Source organism: Cardiocondyla obscurior, linkage group LG15 (genome assembly GCF_019399895.1).
Source record: "Cardiocondyla obscurior isolate alpha-2009 linkage group LG15, Cobs3.1, whole genome shotgun sequence".
NCBI classification, from domain to species: domain Eukaryota; kingdom Metazoa; phylum Arthropoda; class Insecta; order Hymenoptera; family Formicidae; genus Cardiocondyla; species Cardiocondyla obscurior.
The window spans coordinates 337,333-347,478 of record NC_091878.1 but is presented as its reverse complement, the minus strand read 5'-3'; the positions used below and the strand labels follow the sequence as shown (position 1 = coordinate 347,478).

Here is a 10,146-nt window from a genome sequence, read left to right as displayed (position 1 = left end):
CCCCGAAACGAACGAAGCAGCGATATTAATGCAACAGGATGTGCTTTAATACCATGGCATCCTCTGTACTTTCCACAAACGCTTAATTTCTGAAATCCGATCGCTGCAAAAAGAAACCGGAAACAAAATTTTTCGTATCGAAAAAGAGTGGGTTTTGATATTTAATGCGACAAACTCTGTCAGATACATGTAAAATCACACAACAACCTGACGGACGCGCGCGGTGTCAATTAAACAAAAACAATAGCGGCAATAGCGCACGTTGGGTAAAGGCCGGCGATGTGAACGTCGTGACGATATACAATCGCTCGAAAAAATTTTTATATCGAATAAATAGCCGGGTATCAGCTTTTATATCGGCTGATCGAATGCTGTTTCTTCCGTTCCACTTTCGTTCGACTAATTTCGCGGGGTTTTTCTTTTTTTTAATTGTGCTACGTTACCCATTCTAACGCTTGTTGCGCAAGCATAGAGTCTAGCACGTATTTATCAGTACGGACAGCTTGACCCGCAGACGATTATTCACACGCCGGTTCGGGCATTATGTGAGGCGATCATTACGACGAGACGCGACCAGACGTCTTGACCTTCGTCTAAATTCACGTCAGTGACCGTAACGCGAGTCTAATACGAAAGAGAAATGAAACGCTCTGGTAGGGAGAAGGAAGGCCAAGCAAGTAGATACGTTTTATCGACTACGTACGAGTGTAGCGGCGGGTTTCTGAATAGACAAAGTGCCTGGACTTATGTCGGATCTCGCGTTCATAAGAGAAAAGAAAAACAAAATCACGTAATATACGTATTTATTTTTTAGAGTATTACATAAAAGAAAGAAAGAAAAAAAAATAGAATAATAAAAAGGCTGCGTAAAGATGCTTCTTAACGTATCTCATTTTTTTTTTCTAAATACTTTTCGTTCAGGTGAAATAAGGATATTATACTTGAGTAATTAAAATAGCGCAATGTTAAATCACGTTGCAAGGGATTAACGACTGTTTTTTTTTTTTCTAGAATCCGAGAATAACTTGTTTTAATTTTCAACACAAGTCCGACCGAACGATTATCAAATCCATTGTCATTTATTAAGTAACGTTGTTAACTGAAGGAAACAAATGCGGTCGAGTGGTTTTCTCGTTGTCTAACTCGAACGGGCCGCTTTTGCATTTCGGGTTTCTCTCTCCCGGCGAATAAAGCCAAGGACAACTGAATCGCGGCCGAACCTTGACGGTTTTGCGTTAGGAAATTTACGGGTTCCGTATGGAATTTCGCTGATAGCCACCCACGATTGCGATACGAGATTTTAAACTGGCGAATACTACCGATTACTTTATGACGCGTCGTATGCAATATCTCGCGATTATTGCCGTGTGACTAACTCTGTAGAGCTCAGGCTTCTATTCCGTTATCTCTTAGTTGACAGTCGGTATCGCTACAGACAAATATCTATTTTAGAGAGTGAAAAGAATTGATGCAGAGGCACCAAAGGGTGTTGCCACGAATAAACCCGAATACACGCGCGTATAGAGTAGAAATACAGTAAACGTTTCGACGTTATTCTGCATTCCATTAGTAACGACCCGGCCGGTTGTGCGCTTCCTATATGCCTGCCCACCCGGGCCGTGCGGCACAGCCCCGTAATCTTCCTTTTTATTTCATTTCTGCCGCACGTCCTAACGCGCGTCTTCCGCCTTTGCTCAAAGCGAACTTGACTGCGTCTCACACGCACACGCACGCATCCGCCCGTGCCGCGTACCAGGAAGCGTGCGTTTGCATTTTGCGGAAACGAGCCAAGTGAGGCCCGACACGAAAAACCCGATAAAAAGCACATGTCCATTATGTATAAAATGTATCGCGACGCGCGAAACATATTCTGAAGATCGGGTCGATTAGGTTATAAAAGATTTGCGCCGATTTTTTAATTAGCAAAGTTTGTCCGATCTGTGAAAATATCTGTTGGAATTAAATTCGAAATGTTGCGAATAACGAGCGGGAGTAATTAATCTTTTACAAGAAAGGCATTAAATTCTAGTTGCGGGAGTTTTGTTTTAATTATTAAATATGTGAATTGTTAGATTACTTTCTAGCTTGCGCGAACAGATGTTTTGAAACGACGATGTTTTAAGGCTCGAGAAAGTGACTTGTTTTTCTATTTTGGAAGAGACACCTCGAGCTCGGTGAGCACATAAAAAAATGTAAACAGATCAACTCGGCGTCGAGCTCAGCGATTCCGAGAACTCCGGCCGAGACGGACAGCGTTCAGTTGACGATCGGACCTATTGCTGTCTCACTCCATTTACTCGGTTCTCTCTTTCTATCTAACGACCGAAATCTCTAACGGCCAAATAGTCTAGTCGCGAAGCACCGAGCGTAAGGACGTGTCGCAAATCGCTCTGCTATTTCGCGTGTTTTTCATCGCGGATCGGAAAAAGTCGCGTACGAACGAGTGTCAACATCGTTGACTAAAGAACGGACAATCGTTTTCTGTGCTCGTACGACATTCCACTTGTCGTTCTGTGCTACGTTTCGCGCCTCAAAAAAGTGCTTCGGAAGGACAAGGTTATGTGGCCGGTGCAGCGCGCGGAGCGTCCAACCTGAATTGCGCCGCGAGTTCGGCGACGTTACCAACCCGCTTCGCTCGCCATCTCCTTCAGCGACGTTCAATGGATTCCGGCGAACCGCCATTGCCAGGGTGCCAGATCTGCACCTGGCCCGTCTTCTTCGTCGCGGCCGAGGTTCTCACTCCGCATCGAACAAGATTTTGACGAACTCGGGGAAGATTAAGTGCACAGGGACCATGTAATCTGAATCTCGGTGTTGGTGCGTCGTTTACTCCGCCGACGAGGCTGAATCAAAAGGTGACTCTTAGACTCGGTTTACATCGCGGCGTTTCTTGTTTCGAGGCCGAGGACGACTCGAGTGAAATCGTCTAAATCAACCCGTTGGATCAACCCGTCGAAAGGAACGCTACGGTATCAAGTATCGAAAATGTAAATTCATACAACGGACGATCATTCGACGCGCTTGATCAATTTTAATCGGAAAAAATCGCCGCGGTAATCCGTCATTCCTTCGGTCGTTCGAGTGATAGTGATCGCTGCTAGAGATTATAAAAAAATTAAGCAGAGCAGTGTAGTGTCGAACGATTTAAAGTGCTACAACAAACACGTCAGGATAATCCAGGAACTGCCACGGGAGGAAGGAAGGAAGGAAGGATGCAAAACCACCTACCCTAACCTAACCGAAAGCTCCAAATGTAAGTAAACCGACAACAATTATTATAAAGAAATTATTAAAATTAATTAAAATGTCTCCGAATGTAAAAACGCACGCGAATTAGAATTTTTTTAAAAAACAACGGGTGGGTGTATTTTTCCAGTATCTTAAAAATATTGCAAGTTAAAAAAAAAATATCTTTGCCTGGGATTCATATATCAATAATAAATCAGAGTCTGTGATCACATCTAGTTTGTGGAAGCAATATATAAATCGTTGCTAGGATCATACACGCCTTAAAATTATTTAAAAGACAATAAAAAAATTGCAAGAATAAAAAGAAAAGAATTTATTATTTTTATACAATTAACATACGTGTCAAATAAACGTATAGCAATTAATAACGTTACTTTACAAAAAGACGGATAATTCTTTTTCATTAATAATTAATAGATTTGCCGCTCGCTCGCTGATAACGTATTTACAGAAATAGATTTGCGACTCGAGCGTCGAACTTCTCGCTCCGGTCTTTTCTTCTTATACTTAAAGATAACGATAGGATTGCGCGATACGTATACTCGGAAATGGTCAGCGCGCGGACGGCCACGAGCCTCGGTTATCGGTGGTAAAACTATATCGAAAATAACGACCGGCGAGGTCGTCGCATTAGCCGTCGCCGCGGATGTTCATCTTGCGAATGACCGGACGGTAACTCGGAGATTCTGCATCGGTCAAGGTAAACAGGCGCATTTTATTATTTGCCGGGCTACTTTGTTTGCGAAAATTACGTATTCGCGCGACGATCATTGTAACCTCGGTTACGTATTCCCCCCGGGGTTGCTGGCGATGACGATGGCGGCGACATGGGGGCGAGCGGGGACTCCGCCGATCGCCGGGGATGGGGAACCCCGCGCGGGGAGGGGGAGCGCGTAAAAGAGTGCGTGCGCGCGGGGGGTTGGGCACGCACAGACATCATCATCGCTGTTACTTGAACGTTTTTGTCGGCGGCCAGAGGGAGGGTGAGGTCATTATGCGCAGGTAGAGGAAAGCACATCGAGAGAGCGCTAACCAATTCGTTTGCCGGCGCGCGTTATGGTTTTACTCGCGAGAGAAGAGAGAAAGAGATGGGCGGAGAGGAGACACGCGATGCAGGACGGAAGCAGGCGTGCAAGCGCGAGCGCACGCGAGATCGAAATGTTATTAATGCCGGGCCGCGCGATAGGAGACAAACAAAAATAATTAATATTTATCGTCCGCGATTTGCGCGTGTATGTCCAATCGAAACGCAATATTCCCTCAGGCGGCCTTCGCTAATGCAAACACATCGGGTCCGCGCAACCATCGCGAAATTCCGACCGTACGCCAATCGCGCTAATTCAATAATGCTGATCACGCTCAACAGTCCCGAGCGCAGCTCTTTGCTTTCCTCCTTTTTTTTTTTTTTTTTTTTTTTTTCCTTTTCATAAAACCGTCTGATAAACCGCCGCACAAACGCCACATATACACACACATTTGACGGATATTAATGCGGCAGAAGGGCGCAGTGTTTGGAATGGTTATCGTATGACGGCGTTTTCTTCGGGATGAATCTTAGTCGTTTCGATATTCCCGATTCTTGTATTTTTGATTTCTGGTAAATAAGCACGATGGTCGAAAGAAAAAAAGAAAAAGAAAGAAACAGCACGGCGATATCGATAAACCCAATTCCTGATACTTGTTATTTATTATTTGGTGGACTATTATAGCGGCAGGATTCGTAAAGTACAAAAGCGTTTAATGACATTACTATATTATTAGTGATGTGATATTATCGCGTATAGATAAAACTAGTTTAAAGGTTTTTCAGAGTATACTAGCATAAGTTACAGAGAATACATTACGGGTCGCGTATATATCACGGAATATATGGGAGGAAATTATTATCATCTGTAATTACCAATTAAAATTTGAAATGCGCAATATGCAATTAAAATTTTATACACGTAATAACCAATCCAGAAAATACATTTTGTAAAATAAACTTAGGAATTTTAAAAGCATTCGACATATTGGATAAATATGTGACGGCGCATAAATATGAAAAAATTACGAGAAGGGGAAATAATGCAGTGAGAGAGACAGAGAGAAGAGGGGTGGAGAAGGGGCGAAGGGGGACAAGTTTGTTATTTACGCAACTTCAACATTTATAAATTCGCCAGATTGATTACACTTTTCTTAAAATTTTCAATTAAAAACATACATTTGCGATATTATTCTAAAAAAAAAAAAAAAATTTCAGAGTTGCATAATAAAATCTGAAAAATATGTTTATATTAATATTCGAATGTATTTATCATTTTCGAAACGTAATGCATAATGTAATGATGTACCGTGCATAAAGTAGCCTGAAAAAAAAATTTACATTGTCCGAGATAAAGATCATTCCGAATTCGCACTTGCTCGAGCAACGGCTTGTGCGCTTCGTCGTTCTACCTTCCTGCTTTTCATCCACCGGTCATTGCATTATAACCCGCAAAAAAAAAAAAAAAAAAAGAAAAATAAGCAGATGGTAATCAAATGTATCGCGCCAGACGAAAAAAAATTCACAAACGGGTAAGCAAACAATCTTTCAAGGAAGTCTTATAACGTATCTCGCATACGATTCTTATTAAGCGCCTAAATTGCTCAATTCCGTTAAAGAATTAACATGAAGGAGGGTCAGGATTGCGAGAGAAAATAGAGATTAGAATCTTTACGGGAGAAATCGGGAAAAATGACGAGCTCCTTACTTCGCGGAATATAGATTCTCGTTAATGCCTCTTAATACGCCCGTTTCGTGTTTCGGGAAGGTATCCATCGCTCGCCAGATACGAAACGCCGAAATACACGCTAGCACCCCGGTTCGTTCCGCTCTCAGGGCTTGCGGCGGAGCACGGCCAGGCAGGATGCAACGAAACAATTGTCGAGAGGAAGACGAAAAAGAATTTTTAGCGTGCCTACGAAACCGTGACCGGGCTGGGCCAAAATTCACGTTGCGTCAGTGTACGCGTCGCTTATCCGCGCTCGAGACTGCCCCGCGCTCTCATTTCGGCTTCACTTCTTTCCTTTCCTTCTTTCTCTCTCTCTTATTTTTATTTTTTCGCTTCTTTTCTTTTCGTTTCTATTTCATCATGCTCGATGCCATTGGATTCTCGCGTTAACTAAGCTTCGTTCTGAAACCGCAAAAATTCCTCAGCGACGGGTTTCTCTTCAATTCGCGAAAAAAGAAGAGAGAAAAAAAAAAAAAAATAGCGAGACGCGTACTGTTTGAGAAACACTCGGCTACTTTGCAAATTGGTAGATCTAGTTTTGTACAGTTATTATTTTCGTGAAAAATTTCAGAAACGATCTTATCGTTTTTTTATTATCCTCGTCCCACGAACACAAAACGAGTATAAATGAGAGGAAATAATTTTTATTCGCGATGTCTAATTACTCTTACAATTAGAAGAAATTAATTCGCGAAATGCGGTTACCGATGAATATTTTAGCGCTATAAATTTGAACACGTAACTTGTACTAATTAAGTTTCTCGTGAGAAGCCTGACGGTAAATCCGTCGTATCCAATACTTAAAACGACGTACCTATTCGCGTCCGTGCATTAAGACACAGATGGGGATAATCTATCAATTCCCTTTTGCGTTTCGCCATTAGTAACCGGAATAGTGTAAGATGAAACGAAACTGGATTAAAATAATAATTCGGCACGACCGCGATGCGCCGTGGGGATTTATTCTCGGGGGGTCACAAAAATATCAATGTAAGCGCACGTTGTCGGCCCGCGCGAGAAAGAGATACGATAGTCGCACGCGCGCGCGCGTAATTGTGCGTCGGCCGGATTTTCTGCGTCGTGGAATACCGAGAAATTGTAAAATACACGGTGCGGTTTGCAGAAGAAGACGAAAACCGGCGGAACGAGTCAGAGCTATTTCTTTCTCAAATCAAACATTCTGGAAATAAAGTTTCGGCGCCGGTGCAACCAATCGCGCGAGCGGGTCGGTTGCACCGCACGAAAAGCACGCCTATGCTCCGAGCGCACGTACGCGCGCTACATATGCACACGCGAGCGAACACGAGGCGCGCATGCACACGCACCGCAGTCACGCACGCTACCCGCCGTTTGGTCCTAGAGGGTTTAAGGCCGTTGCATCGTAACGAAAAAATTCGAACGCCCGAAACAGTCGGCCGGAACGATTCGTCATCGCGAAATTTACGGCGACACTCGACGCTCGATCGGGCTGAAATGTTAACTTTCGAATCCAATTTCTAAATTTCGAAGCACCGATTCTCCCCATACAAGAACGCAACTTCTGCGATTCCTGCAATTTTACCTATCGATTTTCCCCGCAGTCGTAATAAAGAATTGACGTCGTCGTTTTGTTAAGAATAGCATTAACGGATGGCGCATTCGTCCAGAAAGCTCGCAAAGGAAAATACTGCATGAATAAAGCAGCAACTCGCAGGGTTTTTATTGCTCATCTAAATAAAAGCCATTTCGGTTTCCATTCCGTAACAACTTTTTAAAGTATCGTGTTCTTAATAAAATTGAATAAAATTGAAGATATACACTTTCTCGAGACGCGCTTTAAAAGTCAGCTCGTTGCATATGCTCGATTAATTTGCACATAAATACGAACTTGTTGTAAAAATTGCCGAGGAAAATTTGAGGAAATGAGGAAGGTACTTATTACCGGTATTATGTCTCTTTTACCAGCGGAAACTTGGAACGCACGGCATTTGGTTCCACAAAGAGCGTCAAATCTCGTGTACACGTGACGGCTAAGTCGAGTCAAGTACTCTCTAAATTCTTTAAGTCTTTTGAGAAGTAAAGTCACGACGTACGGGAGTAACAGGGGCCAATGCACCGGTGCCGTTGCGCGCTCTGGGCGGGTCCTTCGCGGGCAGGTGGTCCTCGGCTCAAAGAACTTTTGCCGGGGCATTGATCCGCATGAAACGCGGGACCGCGAACCAAGCGAGGAAACCTGTGCGTGTGCAACGCCGAGGCTCCTTTCTATGCTCCGTCAACCGTCCTCGGTCGCGTCTAACACCGATCATCTTTTCGCGGCGCGGCACGCCACAAAGTCCGAAGATCGTGCGAAACGAACGTCAGGGCGATACGGCGAGAGAGGAGCGGGTAGAAAAGAATAAAACGACAAAATCGTAGCGCGTGCAATGATAAAACGGGGCTGGTCGCGCGGGCGCGGTACAATGTGCAGGCGCGCCAAAATTGACCGAATTTCGCGTGAAATTCGAAAGCGCGGTTCTCCGGAGGCCTCTCGGAGGTTTCCCTCCCCCTCGTCCCCGCGCCACCGGGGTGACTTTATCGGACGAAAGTCGCTACGCCCGAAGGGGAATGGAGGTTGTCTCGTATCGTCTTGTGCAAGGATGATTTGACCCTCCTCCGTGCCCTCCCGCCCCTTCTTCTCGTCTGTCTCTCCTACTTTTGCTGCACCGTTCGCCTCCACCGCGTCCGTACCTTCTTCTCTCCCTTTCTCTTCTTTTCCCTTCCCTTGCCTACCCGCTCTCGCGAAACGTGGTAGAACGAGCTTCTCTCTTCCGTCCTCGATGCCGCTACCACGGAATTGGTTCCCTCCGGGCGTTTCGGCTTGCGCCGAGAGAGTAACGTAAGTGCATTCCGCTCTCGCGTTCGCCGCGACGCGCCAATTGCTTCTAACCGATTTTCTTCAGCGCGGTTTTAGCTCATCCGCCGATTGAACTTGCGCCTCTGCTAGGTTCCTCCTCGACTCGATGCATTTTTAATAAGCTCCAACAACGTTCGCGCGTCCTCTGCCCGCGCCTACATACGAATTATCGTGTAAAACGTTAAAACGAGTAATAGACGCGATGTAAGTCGTACGTATTATATTTATTCCGACTGGTGGACGGAGCGCGAAAAAAAAAAAAATTTATTTCGAATATTGAAAATCGTTTCGTTATCATTTATTCTTCCGTATTTATGTGTAACAATTTTTCACGTTAGGACAAAATATTTATATGCTTCGCGAATCTTTTTTTGATTCGATCGACCTACATATGAGGGGAAAAAAAACTGGGTTAGAAAATTAACCCACTTGAGGAAGCTGTGCAGTTGCTATTCTCACTCGATGACCGCATCAGAATAAAACCTTTCGCATTACAATATTTATCCGGACTAATGACGACGCGCAAAGTCAATATCTAGATTCTCAAGCATCGGGAATCGTTGAAAACGTTTACTCCACGACACAATATTAATGCCTAAATTAGTAAAACTACTATTATTATTATTAATTGCCGATAATAATATTATCTTTTTAATTAATCGCAAATTAAACGGCTTCTTATATCAATTTCTTTTATGTCGCTGATTAATGATGGAAATCACAATTTCGTAATTAAATTTCTCAAAGCATCAGATATATTCGTGCTTGAAAACGTAAAGTGTCGCCGCGGCTCGAAAACAATTGGCGAGGATTAATATTTTTGCGGCGCAAAACGGCGATTCTCGCGCTGCTTGTATAACTTCGACGGACTAGACTCTCATAGCGCGATCTAAACATGATTGCACATGTTATTTGCTTACGCGGCCTCTTATTACGCTTACGTGACTTAAATATCGCGGACGCAGCATCTCGGATAGCCGAATGTGTTTGCGTTCTAGAAGTGTATCATAGGAGCGTGTCGCATCTAGAACGTTTGTATTTAATATTCTTGTATCACGTAGAATTATTCGTCAATTAAAGATGAAAAAAGAAAAGTCACAATGACGTAAATAATAATTACGAATGCAGCAAAGGGAACGCAGTAGTAAAAAGTAGGCTTTGAGAGAGAAAAAAATAGGGCTGAAAAAAAATATCGGCGTTGAGTGACGCAGGTTCAGAAAAAAAGGAAAAAAAAAAAAGAGAGAGAGATGCACTACAGGGCGCCGTGTGACT

The 10,146-nt window shown here is 43.7% G+C and overlaps 1 protein-coding gene across 1 annotated transcript in view; it reads left to right on the top strand.

The window, feature by feature from the left end:
- The first annotated feature begins 2,010 nt into the window (after positions 1-2,010).
- Pym (partner of Y14 and mago) overlaps positions 2,011-10,146 on the top strand; it is a 53,542-nt gene continuing 45,406 nt past the window's right edge. The window contains exon 1 of the mRNA XM_070667059.1: positions 2,011-3,253. The gene's annotated coding sequence lies outside the window, so the exon portion shown is untranslated. The remainder of the gene's footprint in view (positions 3,254-10,146) is intronic.